The following is a 21,890-nucleotide window of genomic DNA, read 5'->3' on the forward strand; positions in this document are numbered from 1 at the left end:
AGATACATTCTCCTTAACAGTGTTAAATATGCAAACGTTTATCAGGATAGGCAAGTTATATCATAATGATCATCTTTGACTGTAACATATTAAAACATTTTACATTTCCAAACTAATACACCCATTTCTTTGTCTCTCACATGGGCTGCGCCAAAGAGCAATGATTGGCACGTTGGACTTTGCATGCAAAGGTACCAGTCCAAATCTTGGGGGTACTATTTTATTACTCTTGACCTTTTCTATTTCTGTCACCTTTGTTTATTGATAGCTCAAATCCAACACCAGTAGGTTGAAAGAGACAATTATTGATTCCTTTCAAAACGTCCATCAGCTTGAACAAGTTACAGAAATACAAACATTATAATACGTTTACATCACATTCCTACACAAAATAGTGTGACATTAAGAAATCCTATCCTGTTTTTCTGAAATGCATTTCAGAGGCCTGATTCCCAGCATCCCTTTTTGAAGCTTTCTGCGCTATTGATAAGGCGAATTTAGCACATTTTGAAAGAGAAGTGTTCTTAAATCAAACCTAGAGAACCACAATGACGGTATCATTCAGATAGTACAAATGTTTTTTGTATATTAGTATGGAAATTGTGAAATAAAACGTTTTTCATGCTGATTTTCAACAGTCGATCTGCAATCGTGAAACATAAGCTTTTGCTTGGAGGCCTCACAGGTACTGATCTAATTTTCTCTTTTAAGATTATTCACAAATCATATGATATGCTTTGTATAAATCAACTATATTGTTAGATCAAAATTGAGTAAAAAGTGACTATCTCAATTTCATGACATATAGAAGAGTAAGGAGAAGAAGCTCATGTTTCAAATGTGGAGAGGCAACAACTTTTCATTATTTTCACCTCTACTAATTATATGCATTTTTATAATGTATGTGTTTATGTTGTCCTATAAATATACAGACACATATAGCAAGATATAGGGAGATACATACGTGTAAAGTGGATATGTACAAGTTTACAAGTAAATGAGATGTTTTTCCAATTAATAATTCTAAGAACTGAATGGAAAAGAAAATCGTAAAGTTTAGATAAGTCCCACTGTGATTTGTACTCAGATCCCGGTTTTCAGAGTCTAGAGTGCTAAGCATGATACCATCAAACCACCTGTACCAGGTTGAGCTTTTCATTTTGAGAGAAGAGATTGCATTCACGGGGGAATCTTATATTTTATTGCAAAATCGTATCTCACATAAAAAGTACTGTTCAACAGAGTGATAGCGTTACTTGAGTCCTCTGGGCAACATCCTTCCCTAACATAGTTCAATATGCAAAAGTTGAACAGAATAGAAAAGTAATAACATTCTGTTGGTCTTTGACTGTAGAACATTAAAAACTTTGAAATGTTCACATTGCTGCAGCAATTTGCTCCCTTGTCACATGGGAGGTTCCATGGTGTAATGGTTAGCACTTTGGACTTTGAATCCAAGGATCCGAGTTCAAATCTCGGTGGGACCACTTTCATGACTGTTGATCAAATCTTTTTCTGTCAAGTGTATTCATAAATATCACAAATCTAACACGGGTAGAGTGAAACATTCATTTATTGATTGTATTCTGAAAGTCTATTCGATGTGAGCAAATGATAGAACTTTTAGAAAACATGGAAATTAAATGGCTCAAAATAATGAGACATTTTGCGAGCTGACTGTTTTCTCAAACTCATCACAGGGGGCTGATGCAAGATATTACTTTCTTAAATCTTACTGTTATTGATAAGGGGAAGATGGAACTTTTTAATTGGAAATCCTTCATTAAAACAAAACTTGAGGAATCAAATTGTGTATTATGGGGACAGAAGATATGACGTTTTGAATAACAATCGTGAAATTCAGACACACATATATTTACACTCTGATTTTCTAAAGTAAATCCATAACCATAAAGTAAAATCTTTCGAAAGACGTGTCAAAGGTAATAATCTGAATTTCTCTTTCAAAGAAATTCACAATTAAATGCACTGTGTAAGTCAAGCATGTTGTCATATAAGAAATCAGCAAAAATTAACTATCTCATTACTGGTCATATAGATGAGAGAGGAAATGAACCTAACGTTTAAATTGTGGATGGGAAACAACAGTTTTTAGTTTTCAGCTTCAATACATATGTTTATGAATAATTGATTTCTTTATATAGTCTTATCGCTATCTAGACGGATATAGCTATGTATACATAGATGCATACTTATACGTTGATAAGTATCAGTATAAAACATTGACGTTATGTTTTTCCAAGACCAAATTCTAAGAAATGGGTGAAATAGTAAATCTCATAATTCAAGCAGGTCCCACCGAGATTTGAACTCGGATCGCTGGATTCAGAGTCCAGAGTGCTAACCATTACACCATGGAACCCTCCCATACATGAGTCATTTTTCCATTGAGACAAAAGAGAGCGCATTAGTGCGGGGGCATTTCTTACATTGATGAAACAATATCTCTGTTGAATGCTCATAGTGTAAAGAGCTATAATGTGATTTGATTCTGTTCAGATACATTCTCCTTAACAGTGTTAAATATGCAAACGTTTATCAGGATAGGCAAGTTATATCATAATGATCATCTTTGACTGTAACATATTAAAACATTTTACATTTCCAAACTAATACACCCATTTCTTTGTCTCTCACATGGGCTGCGCCAAAGAGCAATGATTGGCACGTTGGACTTTGCATGCAAAGGTACCAGTCCAAATCTTGGGGGTACTATTTTATTACTCTTGACCTTTTCTATTTCTGTCACCTTTGTTTATTGATAGCTCAAATCCAACACCAGTAGGTTGAAAGAGACAATTATTGATTCCTTTCAAAACGTCCATCAGCTTGAACAAGTACCAGAAATACAAACATTATAATACGTTTACATCACATTCCTACACAAAATAGTGTGACATTAAGAAATCCTATCCTGTTTTTCTGAAATGCATTTCAGAGGCCTGATTCCCAGCATCCCTTTTTGAAGCTTTCTGCGCTATTGATAAGGCGAATTTAGCACATTTTGAAAGAGAAGTGTTCTTAAATCAAACCTAGAGAACCACAATGACGGTATCATTCAGATAGTACAAATGTTTTTGTATATTAGTATGGAAATTGTGAAATAAAACGTTTTTCATGCTGATTTTCAACAGTCGATCTGCAATCGTGAAACATAAGCTTTTGCTTGGAGGCCTCACAGGTACTGATCTAATTTTCTCTTTTAAGATTATTCACAAATCATATGATATGCTTTGTATAAATCAACTATATTGTTAGATCAAAATTGAGTAAAAAGTGACTATCTCAATTTCATGACATATAGAAGAGTAAGGAGAAGAAGCTCATGTTTCAAATGTGGAGAAGCAACAACTTTTCATTATTTTCACCTCTACTAATTATATGCATTTTTATAATGTATGTGTTGATGTTGTCCTATAAATATACAGAGACATATAGCAAGATATAGGGAGATACATACGTGTAAAGTGGATATGTACAAGTTTATAAGTAAATGAGATGTTTTTCCAATTAATAATTCTAAGAACTGAATGGAAAAAGAAAATCGTAAAGTTTAGATAAGTCCCACTGTGATTTGTACTCAGATCCCGGTTTTCAGAGTCTAGAGTGCTAAGCATGATACCATCAAACCACCTGTACCAGGTTGAGCTTTTCATTTTGAGAGAAGAGATTGCATTCACGGGGGAATCTTATATTTTATTGCAAAATCGTATCTCACATAAAAAGTACTGTTCAACAGAGTGATAGCGTTACTTGAGTCCTCTGGGCAACATCCTTCCCTAACATAGTTCAATATGCAAAAGTTGAACAGAATAGAAAAGTAATAACATTCTGTTGGTCTTTGACTGTAGAACATTAAAAACTTTGAAATGTTCACATTGCTGCAGCAATTTGCTCCCTTGTCACATGGGAGGTTCCATGGTGTAATGGTTAGCACTTTGGACTTTGAATCCAAGGATCCGAGTTCAAATCTCGGTGGGACCACTTTCATGACTGTTGATCAAATCTTTTTCTGTCAAGTGTATTCATAAATATCACAAATCTAACACGGGTAGAGTGAAACATTAATTTATTGATTGTATTCTGAAAGTCTATTCGATGTGAGCAAATGATAGAACTTTTAGAAAACATGGAAATTAAATGGCTCAAAATAATGAGACATTTTGCGAGCTGACTGTTTTCTCAAACTCATCACAGGGGGCTGATGCAAGATATTACTTTCTTAAATCTTACTGTTATTGATAAGGGGAAGATGGAACTTTTTAATTGGAAATCCTTCATTAAAACAAAACTTGAGGAATCAAATTGTGTATTATGGGGACAGAAGATATGACGTTTTGAATAACAATCGTGAAATTCAGACACACATATATTTACACTCTGATTTTCTAAAGTAAATCCATAACCATAAAGTAAAATCTTTCGAAAGACGTGTCAAAGGTAATAATCTGAATTTCTCTTTCAAAGAAATTCACAATTAAATGCACTGTGTAAGTCAAGCATGTTGTCATATAAGAAATCAGCAAAAATTAACTATCTCATTACTGGTCATATAGATGAGAGAGGAAATGAACCTAACGTTTAAATTGTGGATGGGAAACAACAGTTTTTAGTTTTCAGCTTCAATACATATGTTTATGAATAATTGATTTCTTTATATAGTCTTATCGCTATCTAGACGGATATAGCTATGTATACATAGATGCATACTTATACGTTGATAAGTATCAGTATAAAACATTGACGTTATGTTTTTCCAAGACCAAATTCTAAGAAATGGGTGAAATAGTAAATCTCATAATTCAAGCAGGTCCCACCGAGATTTGAACTCGGATCGCTGGATTCAGAGTCCAGAGTGCTAACCATTACACCATGGAACCCTCCCATACATGAGTCATTTTTCCATTGAGACAAAAGAGAGCGCATTAGTGCGGGGGCATTTCTTACATTGATGAAACAATATCTCTGTTGAATGCTCATAGTGTAAAGAGCTATAATGTGATTTGATTCTGTTCAGATACATTCTCCTTAACAGTGTTAAATATGCAAACGTTTATCAGGATAGGCAAGTTATATCATAATGATCATCTTTGACTGTAACATATTAAAACATTTTACATTTCCAAACTAATACACCCATTTCTTTGTCTCTCACATGGGCTGCGCCAAAGAGCAATGATTGGCACGTTGGACTTTGCATGCAAAGGTACCAGTCCAAATCTTGGGGGTACTATTTTATTACTCTTGACCTTTTCTATTTCTGTCACCTTTGTTTATTGATAGCTCAAATCCAACACCAGTAGGTTGAAAGAGACAATTATTGATTCCTTTCAAAACGTCCATCAGCTTGAACAAGTTACAGAAATACAAACATTATAATACGTTTACATCACATTCCTACACAAAATAGTGTGACATTAAGAAATCCTATCCTGTTTTTCTGAAATGCATTTCAGAGGCCTGATTCCCAGCATCCCTTTTTGAAGCTTTCTGCGCTATTGATAAGGCGAATTTAGCACATTTTGAAAGAGAAGTGTTCTTAAATCAAACCTAGAGAACCACAATGACGGTATCATTCAGATAGTACAAATGTTTTTTGTATATTAGTATGGAAATTGTGAAATAAAACGTTTTTCATGCTGATTTTCAACAGTCGATCTGCAATCGTGAAACATAAGCTTTTGCTTGGAGGACTCACAGGTACTGATCTAATTTTCTCTTTTAAGATTATTCACAAATCATATGATATGCTTTGTATAAATCAACTATATTGTTAGATCAAAATTGAGTAAAAAGTGACTATCTCAATTTCATGACATATAGAAGAGTAAGGAGAAGAAGCTCATGTTTCAAATGTGGAGAGGCAACAACTTTTCATTATTTTCACCTCTACTAATTATATGCATTTTTATAATGTATGTGTTTATGTTGTCCTATAAATATACAGAGACATATAGCAAGATATAGGGAGATACATACGTGTAAAGTGGATATGTACAAGTTTACAAGTAAATGAGATGTTTTTCCAATTAATAATTCTAAGAACTGAATGGAAAAGAAAATTGTAAAGTTTAGATAAGTCCCACTGTGATTTGTACTCAGATCCCGGTTTTCAGAGTCTAGAGTGCTAAGCATGATACCATCAAACCACCTGTACCAGGTTGAGCTTTTCATTTTGAGAGAAGAGATTGCATTCACGGGGGAATCTTATATTTTATTGCAAAATCGTATCTCACATAAAAAGTACTGTTCAACAGAGTGATAGCGTTACTTGAGTCCTCTGGGCAACATCCTTCCCTAACATAGTTCAATATGCAAAAGTTGAACAGAATAGAAAAGTAATAACATTCTGTTGGTCTTTGACTGTAGAACATTAAAAACTTTGAAATGTTCACATTGCTGCAGCAATTTGCTCCCTTGTCACATGGGAGGTTCCATGGTGTAATGGTTAGCACTTTGAATCCAAGGATCCGAGTTCAAATCTCGGTGGGACCACTTTCATGACTGTTGATCAAATCTTTTTCTGTCAAGTGTATTCATAAATATCACAAATCTAACACGGGTAGAGTGAAACATTAATTTATTGATTGTATTCTGAAAGTCTATTCGATGTGAGCAAATGATAGAACTTTTAGAAAACATGGAAATTAAATGGCTCAAAATAATGAGACATTTTGCGAGCTGACTGTTTTCTCAAACTCATCACAGGGGGCTGATGCAAGATATTACTTTCTTAAATCTTACTGTTATTGATAAGGGGAAGATGGAACTTTTTAATTGGAAATCCTTCATTAAAACAAAACTTGAGGAATCAAATTGTGTATTATGGGGACAGAAGATATGACGTTTTGAATAACAATCGTGAAATTCAGACACACATATATTTACACTCTGATTTTCTAAAGTAAATCCATAACCATAAAGTAAAATCTTTCGAAAGACGTGTCAAAGGTAATAATCTGAATTTCTCTTTCAAAGAAATTCACAATTAAATGCACTGTGTAAGTCAAGCATGTTGTCATATAAGAAATCAGCAAAAATTAACTATCTCATTACTGGTCATATAGATGAGAGAGGAAATGAACCTAACGTTTAAATTGTGGATGGGAAACAACAGTTTTTAGTTTTCAGCTTCAATACATATGTTTATGAATAATTGATTTCTTTATATAGTCTTATCGCTATCTAGACGGATATAGCTATGTATACATAGATGCATACTTATACGTTGATAAGTATCAGTATAAAACATTGACGTTATGTTTTTCCAAGACCAAATTCTAAGAAATGGGTGAAATAGTAAATCTCATAATTCAAGCAGGTCCCACCAAGATTTGAACTCGGATCGCTGGATTCAGAGTCCAGAGTGCTAACCATTACACCATGGAACCCTCCCATACATGAGTCATTTTTCCATTGAGACAAAAGAGAGCGCATTAGTGCGGGGGCATTTCTTACATTGATGAAACGATATCTCTGTTGAATGCTCATAGTGTAAAGAGCTATAATGTGATTTGATTCTGTTCAGATACATTCTCCTTAACAGTGTTAAATATGCAAACGTTTATCAGGATAGGCAAGTTATATCATAATGATCATCTTTGACTGTAACATATTAAAACATTTTACATTTCCAAACTAATACACCCATTTCTTTGTCTCTCACATGGGCTGCGCCAAAGAGCAATGATTGGCACGTTGGACTTTGCATGCAAAGGTACCAGTCCAAATCTTGGGGGTACTATTTTATTACTCTTGACCTTTTCTATTTCTGTCACCTTTGTTTATTGATAGCTCAAATCCAACACCAGTAGGTTGAAAGAGACAATTATTGATTCCTTTCAAAACGTCCATCAGCTTGAACAAGTACCAGAAATACAAACATTATAATACGTTTACATCACATTCCTACACAAAATAGTGTGACATTAAGAAATCCTATCCTGTTTTTCTGAAATGCATTTCAGAGGCCTGATTCCCAGCATCCCTTTTTGAAGCTTTCTGCGCTATTGATAAGGCGAATTTAGCACATTTTGAAAGAGAAGTGTTCTTAAATCAAACCTAGAGAACCACAATGACGGTATCATTCAGATAGTACAAATGTTTTTGTATATTAGTATGGAAATTGTGAAATAAAACGTTTTTCATGCTGATTTTAAACAGTCGATCTGCAATCGTGAAACATAAGCTTTTGCTTGGAGGCCTCACAGGTACTGATCTAATTTTCTCTTTTAAGATTATTCACAAATCATATGATATGCTTTGTATAAATCAACTATATTGTTAGATCAAAATTGAGTAAAAAGTGACTATCTCAATTTCATGACATATAGAAGAGTAAGGAGAAGAAGCTCATGTTTCAAATGTGGAGAAGCAACAACTTTTCATTATTTTCACCTCTACTAATTATATGCATTTTTATAATGTATGTGTTTATGTTGTCCTATAAATATACAGAGACATATAGCAAGATATAGGGAGATACATACGTGTAAAGTGGATATGTACAAGTTTATAAGTAAATGAGATGTTTTTCCAATTAATAATTCTAAGAACTGAATGGAAAAAGAAAATCGTAAAGTTTAGATAAGTCCCACTGTGATTTGTACTCAGATCCCGGTTTTCAGAGTCTAGAGTGCTAAGCATGATACCATCAAACCACCTGTACCAGGTTGAGCTTTTCATTTTGAGAGAAGAGATTGCATTCACGGGGGAATCTTATATTTTATTGCAAAATCGTATCTCACATAAAAAGTACTGTTCAACAGAGTGATAGCGTTACTTGAGTCCTCTGGGCAACATCCTTCCCTAACATAGTTCAATATGCAAAAGTTGAACAGAATAGAAAAGTAATAACATTCTGTTGGTCTTTGACTGTAGAACATTAAAAACTTTGAAATGTTCACATTGCTGCAGCAATTTGCTCCCTTGTCACATGGGAGGTTCCATGGTGTAATGGTTAGCACTTTGAATCCAAGGATCCGAGTTCAAATCTCGGTGGGACCACTTTCATGACTGTTGATCAAATCTTTTTCTGTCAAGTGTATTCATAAATATCACAAATCTAACACGGGTAGAGTGAAACATTAATTTATTGATTGTATTCTGAAAGTCTATTCGATGTGAGCAAATGATAGAACTTTTAGAAAACATGGAAATTAAATGGCTCAAAATAATGAGACATTTTGCGAGCTGACTGTTTTCTCAAACTCATCACAGGGGGCTGATGCAAGATATTACTTTCTTAAATCTTACTGTTATTGATAAGGGGAAGATGGAACTTTTTAATTGGAAATCCTTCATTAAAACAAAACTTGAGGAATCAAATTGTGTATTATGGGGACAGAAGATATGACGTTTTGAATAACAATCGTGAAATTCAGACACACATATATTTACACTCTGATTTTCTAAAGTAAATCCATAACCATAAAGTAAAATCTTTCGAAAGACGTGTCAAAGGTAATAATCTGAATTTCTCTTTCAAAGAAATTCACAATTAAATGCACTGTGTAAGTCAAGCATGTTGTCATATAAGAAATCAGCAAAAATTAACTATCTCATTACTGGTCATATAGATGAGAGAGGAAATGAACCTAACGTTTAAATTGTGGATGGGAAACAACAGTTTTTAGTTTTCAGCTTCAATACATATGTTTATGAATAATTGATTTCTTTATATAGTCTTATCGCTATCTAGACGGATATAGCTATGTATACATAGATGCATACTTATACGTTGATAAGTATCAGTATAAAACATTGACGTTATGTTTTTCCAAGACCAAATTCTAAGAAATGGGTGAAATAGTAAATCTCATAATTCAAGCAGGTCCCACCGAGATTTGAACTCGGATCGCTGGATTCAGAGTCCAGAGTGCTAACCATTACACCATGGAACCCTCCCATACATGAGTCATTTTTCCATTGAGACAAAAGAGAGCGCATTAGTGCGGGGGCATTTCTTACATTGATGAAACGATATCTCTGTTGAATGCTCATAGTGTAAAGAGCTATAATGTGATTTGATTCTGTTCAGATACATTCTCCTTAACAGTGTTAAATATGCAAACGTTTATCAGGATAGGCAAGTTATATCATAATGATCATCTTTGACTGTAACATATTAAAACATTTTACATTTCCAAACTAATACACCCATTTCTTTGTCTCTCACATGGGCTGCGCCAAAGAGCAATGATTGGCACGTTGGACTTTGCATGCAAAGGTACCAGTCCAAATCTTGGGGGTACTATTTTATTACTCTTGACCTTTTCTATTTCTGTCACCTTTGTTTATTGATAGCTCAAATCCAACACCAGTAGGTTGAAAGAGACAATTATTGATTCCTTTCAAAACGTCCATCAGCTTGAACAAGTACCAGAAATACAAACATTATAATACGTTTACATCACATTCCTACACAAAATAGTGTGACATTAAGAAATCCTATCCTGTTTTTCTGAAATGCATTTCAGAGGCCTGATTCCCAGCATCCCTTTTTGAAGCTTTCTGCGCTATTGATAAGGCGAATTTAGCACATTTTGAAAGAGAAGTGTTCTTAAATCAAACCTAGAGAACCACAATGACGGTATCATTCAGATAGTACAAATGTTTTTGTATATTAGTATGGAAATTGTGAAATAAAACGTTTTTCATGCTGATTTTCAACAGTCGATCTGCAATCGTGAAACATAAGCTTTTGCTTGGAGGCCTCACAGGTACTGATCTAATTTTCTCTTTTAAGATTATTCACAAATCATATGATATGCTTTGTATAAATCAACTATATTGTTAGATCAAAATTGAGTAAAAAGTGACTATCTCAATTTCATGACATATAGAAGAGTAAGGAGAAGAAGCTCATGTTTCAAATGTGGAGAAGCAACAACTTTTCATTATTTTCACCTCTACTAATTATATGCATTTTTATAATGTATGTGTTTATGTTGTCCTATAAATATACAGAGACATATAGCAAGATATAGGGAGATACATACGTGTAAAGTGGATATGTACAAGTTTATAAGTAAATGAGATGTTTTTCCAATTAATAATTCTAAGAACTGAATGGAAAAAGAAAATCGTAAAGTTTAGATAAGTCCCACTGTGATTTGTACTCAGATCCCGGTTTTCAGAGTCTAGAGTGCTAAGCATGATACCATCAAACCACCTGTACCAGGTTGAGCTTTTCATTTTGAGAGAAGAGATTGCATTCACGGGGGAATCTTATATTTTATTGCAAAATCGTATCTCACATAAAAAGTACTGTTCAACAGAGTGATAGCGTTACTTGAGTCCTCTGGGCAACATCCTTCCCTAACATAGTTCAATATGCAAAAGTTGAACAGAATAGAAAAGTAATAACATTCTGTTGGTCTTTGACTGTAGAACATTAAAAACTTTGAAATGTTCACATTGCTGCAGCAATTTGCTCCCTTGTCACATGGGAGGTTCCATGGTGTAATGGTTAGCACTTTGGACTTTGAATCCAAGGATCCGAGTTCAAATCTCGGTGGGACCACTTTCATGACTGTTGATCAAATCTTTTTCTGTCAAGTGTATTCATAAATATCACAAATCTAACACGGGTAGAGTGAAACATTAATTTATTGATTGTATTCTGAAAGTCTATTCGATGTGAGCAAATGATAGAACTTTTAGAAAACATGGAAATTAAATGGCTCAAAATAATGAGACATTTTGCGAGCTGACTGTTTTCTCAAACTCATCACAGGGGGCTGATGCAAGATATTACTTTCTTAAATCTTACTGTTATTGATAAGGGGAAGATGGAACTTTTTAATTGGAAATCCTTCATTAAAACAAAACTTGAGGAATCAAATTGTGTATTATGGGGACAGAAGATATGACGTTTTGAATAACAATCGTGAAATTCAGACACACATATATTTACACTCTGATTTTCTAAAGTAAATCCATAACCATAAAGTAAAATCTTTCGAAAGACGTGTCAAAGGTAATAATCTGAATTTCTCTTTCAAAGAAATTCACAATTAAATGCACTGTGTAAGTCAAGCATGTTGTCATATAAGAAATCAGCAAAAATTAACTATCTCATTACTGGTCATATAGATGAGAGAGGAAATGAACCTAACGTTTAAATTGTGGATGGGAAACAACAGTTTTTAGTTTTCAGCTTCAATACATATGTTTATGAATAATTGATTTCTTTATATAGTCTTATCGCTATCTAGATGGATATAGCTATGTATACATAGATGCATACTTATACGTTGATAAGTATCAGTATAAAACATTGACGTTATGTTTTTCCAAGACCAAATTCTAAGAAATGGGTGAAATAGTAAATCTCATAATTCAAGCAGGTCCCACCGAGATTTGAACTCGGATCGCTGGATTCAGAGTCCAGAGTGCTAACCATTACACCATGGAACCCTCCCATACATGAGTCATTTTTCCATTGAGACAAAAGAGAGCGCATTAGTGCGGGGGCATTTCTTACATTGATGAAACGATATCTCTGTTGAATGCTCATAGTGTAAAGAGCTATAATGTGATTTGATTCTGTTCAGATACATTCTCCTTAACAGTGTTAAATATGCAAACGTTTATCAGGATAGGCAAGTTATATCATAATGATCATCTTTGACTGTAACATATTAAAACATTTTACATTTCCAAACTAATACACCCATTTCTTTGTCTCTCACATGGGCTGCGCCAAAGAGCAATGATTGGCACGTTGGACTTTGCATGCAAAGGTACCAGTCCAAATCTTTGGGGTACTATTTTATTACTCTTGACCTTTTCTATTTCTGTCACCTTTGTTTATTGATAGCTCAAATCCAACACCAGTAGGTTGAAAGAGACAATTATTGATTCCTTTCAAAACGTCCATCAGCTTGAACAAGTACCAGAAATACAAACATTATAATACGTTTACATCACATTCCTACACAAAATAGTGTGACATTAAGAAATCCTATCCTGTTTTTCTGAAATGCATTTCAGAGGCCTGATTCCCAGCATCCCTTTTTGAAGCTTTCTGCGCTATTGATAAGGCGAATTTAGCACATTTTGAAAGAGAAGTGTTCTTAAATCAAACCTAGAGAACCACAATGACGGTATCATTCAGATAGTACAAATGTTTTTGTATATTAGTATGGAAATTGTGAAATAAAACGTTTTTCATGCTGATTTTCAACAGTCGATCTGCAATCGTGAAACATAAGCTTTTGCTTGGAGGCCTCACAGGTACTGATCTAATTTTCTCTTTTAAGATTATTCACAAATCATATGATATGCTTTGTATAAATCAACTATATTGTTAGATCAAAATTGAGTAAAAAGTGACTATCTCAATTTCATGACATATAGAAGAGTAAGGAGAAGAAGCTCATGTTTCAAATGTGGAGAAGCAACAACTTTTCATTATTTTCACCTCTACTAATTATATGCATTTTTATAATGTATGTGTTTATGTTGTCCTATAAATATACAGAGACATATAGCAAGATATAGGGAGATACATACGTGTAAAGTGGATATGTACAAGTTTATAAGTAAATGAGATGTTTTTCCAATTAATAATTCTAAGAACTGAATGGAAAAAGAAAATCGTAAAGTTTAGATAAGTCCCACTGTGATTTGTACTCAGATCCCGGTTTTCAGAGTCTAGAGTGCTAAGCATGATACCATCAAACCACCTGTACCAGGTTGAGCTTTTCATTTTGAGAGAAGAGATTGCATTCACGGGGGAATCTTATATTTTATTGCAAAATCGTATCTCACATAAAAAGTACTGTTCAACAGAGTGATAGCGTTACTTGAGTCCTCTGGGCAACATCCTTCCCTAACATAGTTCAATATGCAAAAGTTGAACAGAATAGAAAAGTAATAACATTCTGTTGGTCTTTGACTGTAGAACATTAAAAACTTTGAAATGTTCACATTGCTGCAGCAATTTGCTCCCTTGTCACATGGGAGGTTCCATGGTGTAATGGTTAGCACTTTGAATCCAAGGATCCGAGTTCAAATCTCGGTGGGACCACTTTCATGACTGTTGATCAAATCTTTTTCTGTCAAGTGTATTCATAAATATCACAAATCTAACACGGGTAGAGTGAAACATTAATTTATTGATTGTATTCTGAAAGTCTATTCGATGTGAGCAAATGATAGAACTTTTAGAAAACATGGAAATTAAATGGCTCAAAATAATGAGACATTTTGCGAGCTGACTGTTTTCTCAAACTCATCACAGGGGGCTGATGCAAGATATTACTTTCTTAAATCTTACTGTTATTGATAAGGGGAAGATGGAACTTTTTAATTGGAAATCCTTCATTAAAACAAAACTTGAGGAATCAAATTGTGTATTATGGGGACAGAAGATATGACGTTTTGAATAACAATCGTGAAATTCAGACACACATATATTTACACTCTGATTTTCTAAAGTAAATCCATAACCATAAAGTAAAATCTTTCGAAAGACGTGTCAAAGGTAATAATCTGAATTTCTCTTTCAAAGAAATTCACAATTAAATGCACTGTGTAAGTCAAGCATGTTGTCATATAAGAAATCAGCAAAAATTAACTATCTCATTACTGGTCATATAGATGAGAGAGGAAATGAACCTAACGTTTAAATTGTGGATGGGAAACAACAGTTTTTAGTTTTCAGCTTCAATACATATGTTTATGAATAATTGATTTCTTTATATAGTCTTATCGCTATCTAGACGGATATAGCTATGTATACATAGATGCATACTTATACGTTGATAAGTATCAGTATAAAACATTGACGTTATGTTTTTCCAAGACCAAATTCTAAGAAATGGGTGATATAGTAAATCTCATAATTCAAGCAGGTCCCACCGAGATTTGAACTCGGATCGCTGGATTCAGAGTCCAGAGTGCTAACCATTACACCATGGAACCCTCCCATACATGAGTCATTTTTCCATTGAGACAAAAGAGAGCGCATTAGTGCGGGGGCATTTCTTACATTGATGAAACGATATCTCTGTTGAATGCTCATAGTGTAAAGAGCTATAATGTGATTTGATTCTGTTCAGATACATTCTCCTTAACAGTGTTAAATATGCAAACGTTTATCAGGATAGGCAAGTTATATCATAATGATCATCTTTGACTGTAACATATTAAAACATTTTACATTTCCAAACTAATACACCCATTTCTTTGTCTCTCACATGGGCTGCGCCAAAGAGCAATGATTGGCACGTTGGACTTTGCATGCAAAGGTACCAGTCCAAATCTTGGGGGTACTATTTTATTACTCTTGACCTTTTCTATTTCTGTCACCTTTGTTTATTGATAGCTCAAATCCAACACCAGTAGGTTGAAAGAGACAATTATTGATTCCTTTCAAAACGTCCATCAGCTTGAACAAGTACCAGAAATACAAACATTATAATACGTTTACATCACATTCCTACACAAAATAGTGTGACATTAAGAAATCCTATCCTGTTTTTCTGAAATGCATTTCAGAGGCCTGATTCCCAGCATCCCTTTTTGAAGCTTTCTGCGCTATTGATAAGGCGAATTTAGCACATTTTGAAAGAGAAGTGTTCTTAAATCAAACCTAGAGAACCACAATGACGGTATCATTCAGATAGTACAAATGTTTTTGTATATTAGTATGGAAATTGTGAAATAAAACGTTTTTCATGCTGATTTTCAACAGTCGATCTGCAATCGTGAAACATAAGCTTTTGCTTGGAGGCCTCACAGGTACTGATCTAATTTTCTCTTTTAAGATTATTCACAAATCATATGATATGCTTTGTATAAATCAACTATATTGTTAGATCAAAATTGAGTAAAAAGTGACTATCTCAATTTCATGACATATAGAAGAGTAAGGAGAAGAAGCTCATGTTTCAAATGTGGAGAAGCAACAACTTTTCATTATTTTCACCTCTACTAATTATATGCATTTTTATAATGTATGTGTTTATGTTGTCCTATAAATATACAGAGACATATAGCAAGATATAGGGAGATACATACGTGTAAAGTGGATATGTACAAGTTTATAAGTAAATGAGATGTTTTTCCAATTAATAATTCTAAGAACTGAATGGAAAAAGAAAATCGTAAAGTTTAGATAAGTCCCACTGTGATTTGTACTCAGATCCCGGTTTTCAGAGTCTAGAGTGCTAAGCATGATACCATCAAACCACCTGTACCAGGTTGAGCTTTTCATTTTGAGAGAAGAGATTGCATTCACGGGGGAATCTTATATTTTATTGCAAAATCGTATCTCACATAAAAAGTACTGTTCAACAGAGTGATAGCGTTACTTGAGTCCTCTGGGCAACATCCTTCCCTAACATAGTTCAATATGCAAAAGTTGAACAGAATAGAAAAGTAATAACATTCTGTTGGTCTTTGACTGTAGAACATTAAAAACTTTGAAATGTTCACATTGCTGCAGCAATTTGCTCCCTTGTCACATGGGAGGTTCCATGGTGTAATGGTTAGCACTTTGGACTTTGAATCCAAGGATCCGAGTTCAAATCTCGGTGGGACCACTTTCATGACTGTTGATCAAATCTTTTTCTGTCAAGTGTATTCATAAATATCACAAATCTAACACGGGTAGAGTGAAACATTAATTTATTGATTGTATTCTGAAAGTCTATTCGATGTGAGCAAATGATAGAACTTTTAGAAAACATGGAAATTAAATGGCTCAAAATAATGAGACATTTTGCGAGCTGACTGTTTTCTCAAACTCATCACAGGGGGCTGATGCAAGATATTACTTTCTTAAATCTTACTGTTATTGATAAGGGGAAGATGGAACTTTTTAATTGGAAATCCTTCATTAAAACAAAACTTGAGGAATCAAATTGTGTATTATGGGGACAGAAGATATGACGTTTTGAATAACAATCGTGAAATTCAGACACACATATATTTACACTCTGATTTTCTAAAGTAAATCCATAACCATAAAGTAAAATCTTTCGAAAGACGTGTCAAAGGTAATAATCTGAATTTCTCTTTCAAAGAAATTCACAATTAAATGCACTGTGTAAGTCAAGCATGTTGTCATATAAGAAATCAGCAAAAATTAACTATCTCATTACTGGTCATATAGATGAGAGAGGAAATGAACCTAACGTTTAAATTGTGGATGGGAAACAACAGTTTTTAGTTTTCAGCTTCAATACATATGTTTATGAATAATTGATTTCTTTATATAGTCTTATCGCTATCTAGACGGATATAGCTATGTATACATAGATGCATACTTATACGTTGATAAGTATCAGTATAAAACATTGACGTTATGTTTTTCCAAGACCAAATTCTAAGAAATGGGTGAAATAGTAAATCTCATAATTCAAGCAGGTCCCACCGAGATTTGAACTCGGATCGCTGGATTCAGAGTCCAGAGTGCTAACCATTACACCATGGAACCCTCCCATACATGAGTCATTTTTCCATTGAGACAAAAGAGAGCGCATTAGTGCGGGGGCATTTCTTACTTTGATGAAACGATATCTCTGTTGAATGCTCATAGTGTAAAGAGCTATAATGTGATTTGATTCTGTTCAGATACATTCTCCTTAACAGTGTTAAATATGCAAACGTTTATCAGGATAGGCAAGTTATATCATAATGATCATCTTTGACTGTAACATATTAAAACATTTTACATTTCCAAACTAATACACCCATTTCTTTGTCTCTCACATGGGCTGCGCCAAAGAGCAATGATTGGCACGTTGGACTTTGCATGCAAAGGTACCAGTCCAAATCTTGGGGGTACTATTTTATTACTCTTGACCTTTTCTATTTCTGTCACCTTTGTTTATTGATAGCTCAAATCCAACACCAGTAGGTTGAAAGAGACAATTATTGATTCCTTTCAAAACGTCCATCAGCTTGAACAAGTACCAGAAATACAAACATTATAATACGTTTACATCACATTCCTACACAAAATAGTGTGACATTAAGAAATCCTATCCTGTTTTTCTGAAATGCATTTCAGAGGCCTGATTCCCAGCATCCCTTTTTGAAGCTTTCTGCGCTATTGATAAGGCGAATTTAGCACATTTTGAAAGAGAAGTGTTCTTAAATCAAACCTAGAGAACCACAATGACGGTATCATTCAGATAGTACAAATGTTTTTGTATATTAGTATGGAAATTGTGAAATAAAACGTTTTTCATGCTGATTTTCAACAGTCGATCTGCAATCGTGAAACATAAGCTTTTGCTTGGAGGCCTCACAGGTACTGATCTAATTTTCTCTTTTAAGATTATTCACAAATCATATGATATGCTTTGTATAAATCAACTATATTGTTAGATCAAAATTGAGTAAAAAGTGACTATCTCAATTTCATGACATATAGAAGAGTAAGGAGAAGAAGCTCATGTTTCAAATGTGGAGAAGCAACAACTTTTCATTATTTTCACCTCTACTAATTATATGCATTTTTATAATGTATGTGTTTATGTTGTCCTATAAATATACAGAGACATATAGCAAGATATAGGGAGATACATACGTGTAAAGTGGATATGTACAAGTTTATAAGTAAATGAGATGTTTTTCCAATTAATAATTCTAAGAACTGAATGGAAAAAGAAAATCGTAAAGTTTAGATAAGTCCCACTGTGATTTGTACTCAGATCCCGGTTTTCAGAGTCTAGAGTGCTAAGCATGATACCATCAAACCACCTGTACCAGGTTGAGCTTTTCATTTTGAGAGAAGAGATTGCATTCACGGGGGAATCTTATATTTTATTGCAAAATCGTATCTCACATAAAAAGTACTGTTCAACAGAGTGATAGCGTTACTTGAGTCCTCTGGGCAACATCCTTCCCTAACATAGTTCAATATGCAAAAGTTGAACAGAATAGAAAAGTAATAACATTCTGTTGGTCTTTGACTGTAGAACATTAAAAACTTTGAAATGTTCACATTGCTGCAGCAATTTGCTCCCTTGTCACATGGGAGGTTCCATGGTGTAATGGTTAGCACTTTGGACTTTGAATCCAAGGATCCGAGTTCAAATCTCGGTGGGACCACTTTCATGACTGTTGATCAAATCTTTTTCTGTCAAGTGTATTCATAAATATCACAAATCTAACACGGGTAGAGTGAAACATTAATTTATTGATTGTATTCTGAAAGTCTATTCGATGTGAGCAAATGATAGAACTTTTAGAAAACATGGAAATTAAATGGCTCAAAATAATGAGACATTTTGCGAGCTGACTGTTTTCTCAAACTCATCACAGGGGGCTGATGCAAGATATTACTTTCTTAAATCTTACTGTTATTGATAAGGGGAAGATGGAACTTTTTAATTGGAAATCCTTCATTAAAACAAAACTTGAGGAATCAAATTGTGTATTATGGGGACAGAAGATATGACGTTTTGAATAACAATCGTGAAATTCAGACACACATATATTTACACTCTGATTTTCTAAAGTAAATCCATAACCATAAAGTAAAATCTTTCGAAAGACGTGTCAAAGGTAATAATCTGAATTTCTCATTCAAAGAAATTCACAATTAAATGCACTGTGTAAGTCAAGCATGTTGTCATATAAGAAATCAGCAAAAATTAACTATCTCATTACTGGTCATATAGATGAGAGAGGAAATGAACCTAACGTTTAAATTGTGGATGGGAAACAACAGTTTTTAGTTTTCAGCTTCAATACATATGTTTATGAATAATTGATTTCTTTATATAGTCTTATCGCTATCTAGATGGATATAGCTATGTATACATAGATGCATACTTATACGTTGATAAGTATCAGTATAAAACATTGACGTTATGTTTTTCCAAGACCAAATTCTAAGAAATGGGTGAAATAGTAAATCTCATAATTCAAGCAGGTCCCACCGAGATTTGAACTCGGATCGCTGGATTCAGAGTCCAGAGTGCTAACCATTACACCATGGAACCCTCCCATACATGAGTCATTTTTCCATTGAGACAAAAGAGAGCGCATTAGTGCGGGGGCATTTCTTACATTGATGAAACGATATCTCTGTTGAATGCTCATAGTGTAAAGAGCTATAATGTGATTTGATTCTGTTCAGATACATTCTCCTTAACAGTGTTAAATATGCAAACGTTTATCAGGATAGGCAAGTTATATCATAATGATCATCTTTGACTGTAACATATTAAAACATTTTACATTTCCAAACTAATACACCCATTTCTTTGTCTCTCACATGGGCTGCGCCAAAGAGCAATGATTGGCACGTTGGACTTTGCATGCAAAGGTACCAGTCCAAATCTTTGGGGTACTATTTTATTACTCTTGACCTTTTCTATTTCTGTCACCTTTGTTTATTGATAGCTCAAATCCAACACCAGTAGGTTGAAAGAGACAATTATTGATTCCTTTCAAAACGTCCATCAGCTTGAACAAGTACCAGAAATACAAACATTATAATACGTTTACATCACATTCCTACACAAAATAGTGTGACATTAAGAAATCCTATCCTGTTTTTCTGAAATGCATTTCAGAGGCCTGATTCCCAGCATCCCTTTTTGAAGCTTTCTGCGCTATTGATAAGGCGAATTTAGCACATTTTGAAAGAGAAGTGTTCTTAAATCAAACCTAGAGAACCACAATGACGGTATCATTCAGATAGTACAAATGTTTTTGTATATTAGTATGGAAATTGTGAAATAAAACATTTTTCATGCTGATTTTCAACAGTCGATCTGCAATCGTGAAACATAAGCTTTTGCTTGGAGGCCTCACAGGTACTGATCTAATTTTCTCTTTTAAGATTATTCACAAATCATATGATATGCTTTGTATAAATCAACTATATTGTTAGATCAAAATTGAGTAAAAAGTGACTATCTCAATTTCATGACATATAGAAGAGTAAGGAGAAGAAGCTCATGTTTCAAATGTGGAGAAGCAACAACTTTTCATTATTTTCACCTCTACTAATTATATGCATTTTTATAATGTATGTGTTTATGTTGTCCTATAAATATACAGAGACATATAGCAAGATATAGGGAGATACATACGTGTAAAGTGGATATGTACAAGTTTATAAGTAAATGAGATGTTTTTCCAATTAATAATTCTAAGAACTGAATGGAAAAAGAAAATCGTAAAGTTTAGATAAGTCCCACTGTGATTTGTACTCAGATCCCGGTTTTCAGAGTCTAGAGTGCTAAGCATGATACCATCAAACCACCTGTACCAGGTTGAGCTTTTCATTTTGAGAGAAGAGATTGCATTCACGGGGGAATCTTATATTTTATTGCAAAATCGTATCTCACATAAAAAGTACTGTTCAACAGAGTGATAGCGTTACTTGAGTCCTCTGGGCAACATCCTTCCCTAACATAGTTCAATATGCAAAAGTTGAACAGAATAGAAAAGTAATAACATTCTGTTGGTCTTTGACTGTAGAACATTAAAAACTTTGAAATGTTCACATTGCTGCAGCAATTTGCTCCCTTGTCACATGGGAGGTTCCATGGTGTAATGGTTAGCACTTTGGACTTTGAATCCAAGGATCCGAGTTCAAATCTCGGTGGGACCACTTTCATGACTGTTGATCAAATCTTTTTCTGTCAAGTGTATTCATAAATATCACAAATCTACCACGGGTAGAGTGAAACATTAATTTATTGATTGTATTCTGAAAGTCTATTCGATGTGAGCAAATGATAGAACTTTTAGAAAACATGGAAATTAAATGGCTCAAAATAATGAGACATTTTGCGAGCTGACTGTTTTCTCAAACTCATCACAGGGGGCTGATGCAAGATATTACTTTCTTAAATCTTACTGTTATTGATAAGGGGAAGATGGAACTTTTT

General features: G+C 33.9%; 14 non-coding genes across 14 annotated transcripts; 6 read left to right on the plus strand and 8 right to left on the minus strand.

The window, feature by feature from the left end:
- Nucleotides 1-1,415: 1,415 nt before the first annotated feature.
- TRNAQ-UUG (transfer RNA glutamine (anticodon UUG)) lies at nucleotides 1,416-1,487 on the plus strand. The gene has a single exon. It is a non-coding gene; the product is annotated as a tRNA-Gln (tRNA).
- An 824-nt stretch (nucleotides 1,488-2,311) lies between these two features.
- TRNAQ-CUG (transfer RNA glutamine (anticodon CUG)) lies at nucleotides 2,312-2,383 on the minus strand. Its single transcript has one exon. It is a non-coding gene; the product is annotated as a tRNA-Gln (tRNA).
- A 1,550-nt stretch (nucleotides 2,384-3,933) lies between these two features.
- Nucleotides 3,934-4,005, plus strand: TRNAQ-UUG (transfer RNA glutamine (anticodon UUG)). The gene has a single exon. It is a non-coding gene; the product is annotated as a tRNA-Gln (tRNA).
- An 824-nt stretch (nucleotides 4,006-4,829) lies between these two features.
- Nucleotides 4,830-4,901, minus strand: TRNAQ-CUG (transfer RNA glutamine (anticodon CUG)). Its single transcript has one exon. It is a non-coding gene; the product is annotated as a tRNA-Gln (tRNA).
- Nucleotides 4,902-7,340: 2,439 nt separating this feature from the next.
- On the minus strand, nucleotides 7,341-7,412 carry TRNAQ-CUG (transfer RNA glutamine (anticodon CUG)). The gene has a single exon. It is a non-coding gene; the product is annotated as a tRNA-Gln (tRNA).
- A 2,439-nt stretch (nucleotides 7,413-9,851) lies between these two features.
- Nucleotides 9,852-9,923, minus strand: TRNAQ-CUG (transfer RNA glutamine (anticodon CUG)). Its single transcript has one exon. It is a non-coding gene; the product is annotated as a tRNA-Gln (tRNA).
- A 1,550-nt stretch (nucleotides 9,924-11,473) lies between these two features.
- TRNAQ-UUG (transfer RNA glutamine (anticodon UUG)) lies at nucleotides 11,474-11,545 on the plus strand. The gene has a single exon. It is a non-coding gene; the product is annotated as a tRNA-Gln (tRNA).
- An 824-nt stretch (nucleotides 11,546-12,369) lies between these two features.
- On the minus strand, nucleotides 12,370-12,441 carry TRNAQ-CUG (transfer RNA glutamine (anticodon CUG)). The gene has a single exon. It is a non-coding gene; the product is annotated as a tRNA-Gln (tRNA).
- Nucleotides 12,442-14,880: 2,439 nt separating this feature from the next.
- On the minus strand, nucleotides 14,881-14,952 carry TRNAQ-CUG (transfer RNA glutamine (anticodon CUG)). Its single transcript has one exon. It is a non-coding gene; the product is annotated as a tRNA-Gln (tRNA).
- Nucleotides 14,953-16,502: 1,550 nt separating this feature from the next.
- On the plus strand, nucleotides 16,503-16,574 carry TRNAQ-UUG (transfer RNA glutamine (anticodon UUG)). Its single transcript has one exon. It is a non-coding gene; the product is annotated as a tRNA-Gln (tRNA).
- An 824-nt stretch (nucleotides 16,575-17,398) lies between these two features.
- TRNAQ-CUG (transfer RNA glutamine (anticodon CUG)) lies at nucleotides 17,399-17,470 on the minus strand. Its single transcript has one exon. It is a non-coding gene; the product is annotated as a tRNA-Gln (tRNA).
- A 1,550-nt stretch (nucleotides 17,471-19,020) lies between these two features.
- Nucleotides 19,021-19,092, plus strand: TRNAQ-UUG (transfer RNA glutamine (anticodon UUG)). The gene has a single exon. It is a non-coding gene; the product is annotated as a tRNA-Gln (tRNA).
- An 824-nt stretch (nucleotides 19,093-19,916) lies between these two features.
- Nucleotides 19,917-19,988, minus strand: TRNAQ-CUG (transfer RNA glutamine (anticodon CUG)). The gene has a single exon. It is a non-coding gene; the product is annotated as a tRNA-Gln (tRNA).
- A 1,550-nt stretch (nucleotides 19,989-21,538) lies between these two features.
- Nucleotides 21,539-21,610, plus strand: TRNAQ-UUG (transfer RNA glutamine (anticodon UUG)). Its single transcript has one exon. It is a non-coding gene; the product is annotated as a tRNA-Gln (tRNA).
- The last annotated feature ends 280 nt before the right edge of the window (nucleotides 21,611-21,890 follow it).

Source organism: Lissotriton helveticus, chromosome 4_1, assembly GCF_964261635.1.
Source record: "Lissotriton helveticus chromosome 4_1, aLisHel1.1, whole genome shotgun sequence".
Classification (NCBI taxonomy): Eukaryota; Metazoa; Chordata; class Amphibia; order Caudata; family Salamandridae; genus Lissotriton; species Lissotriton helveticus.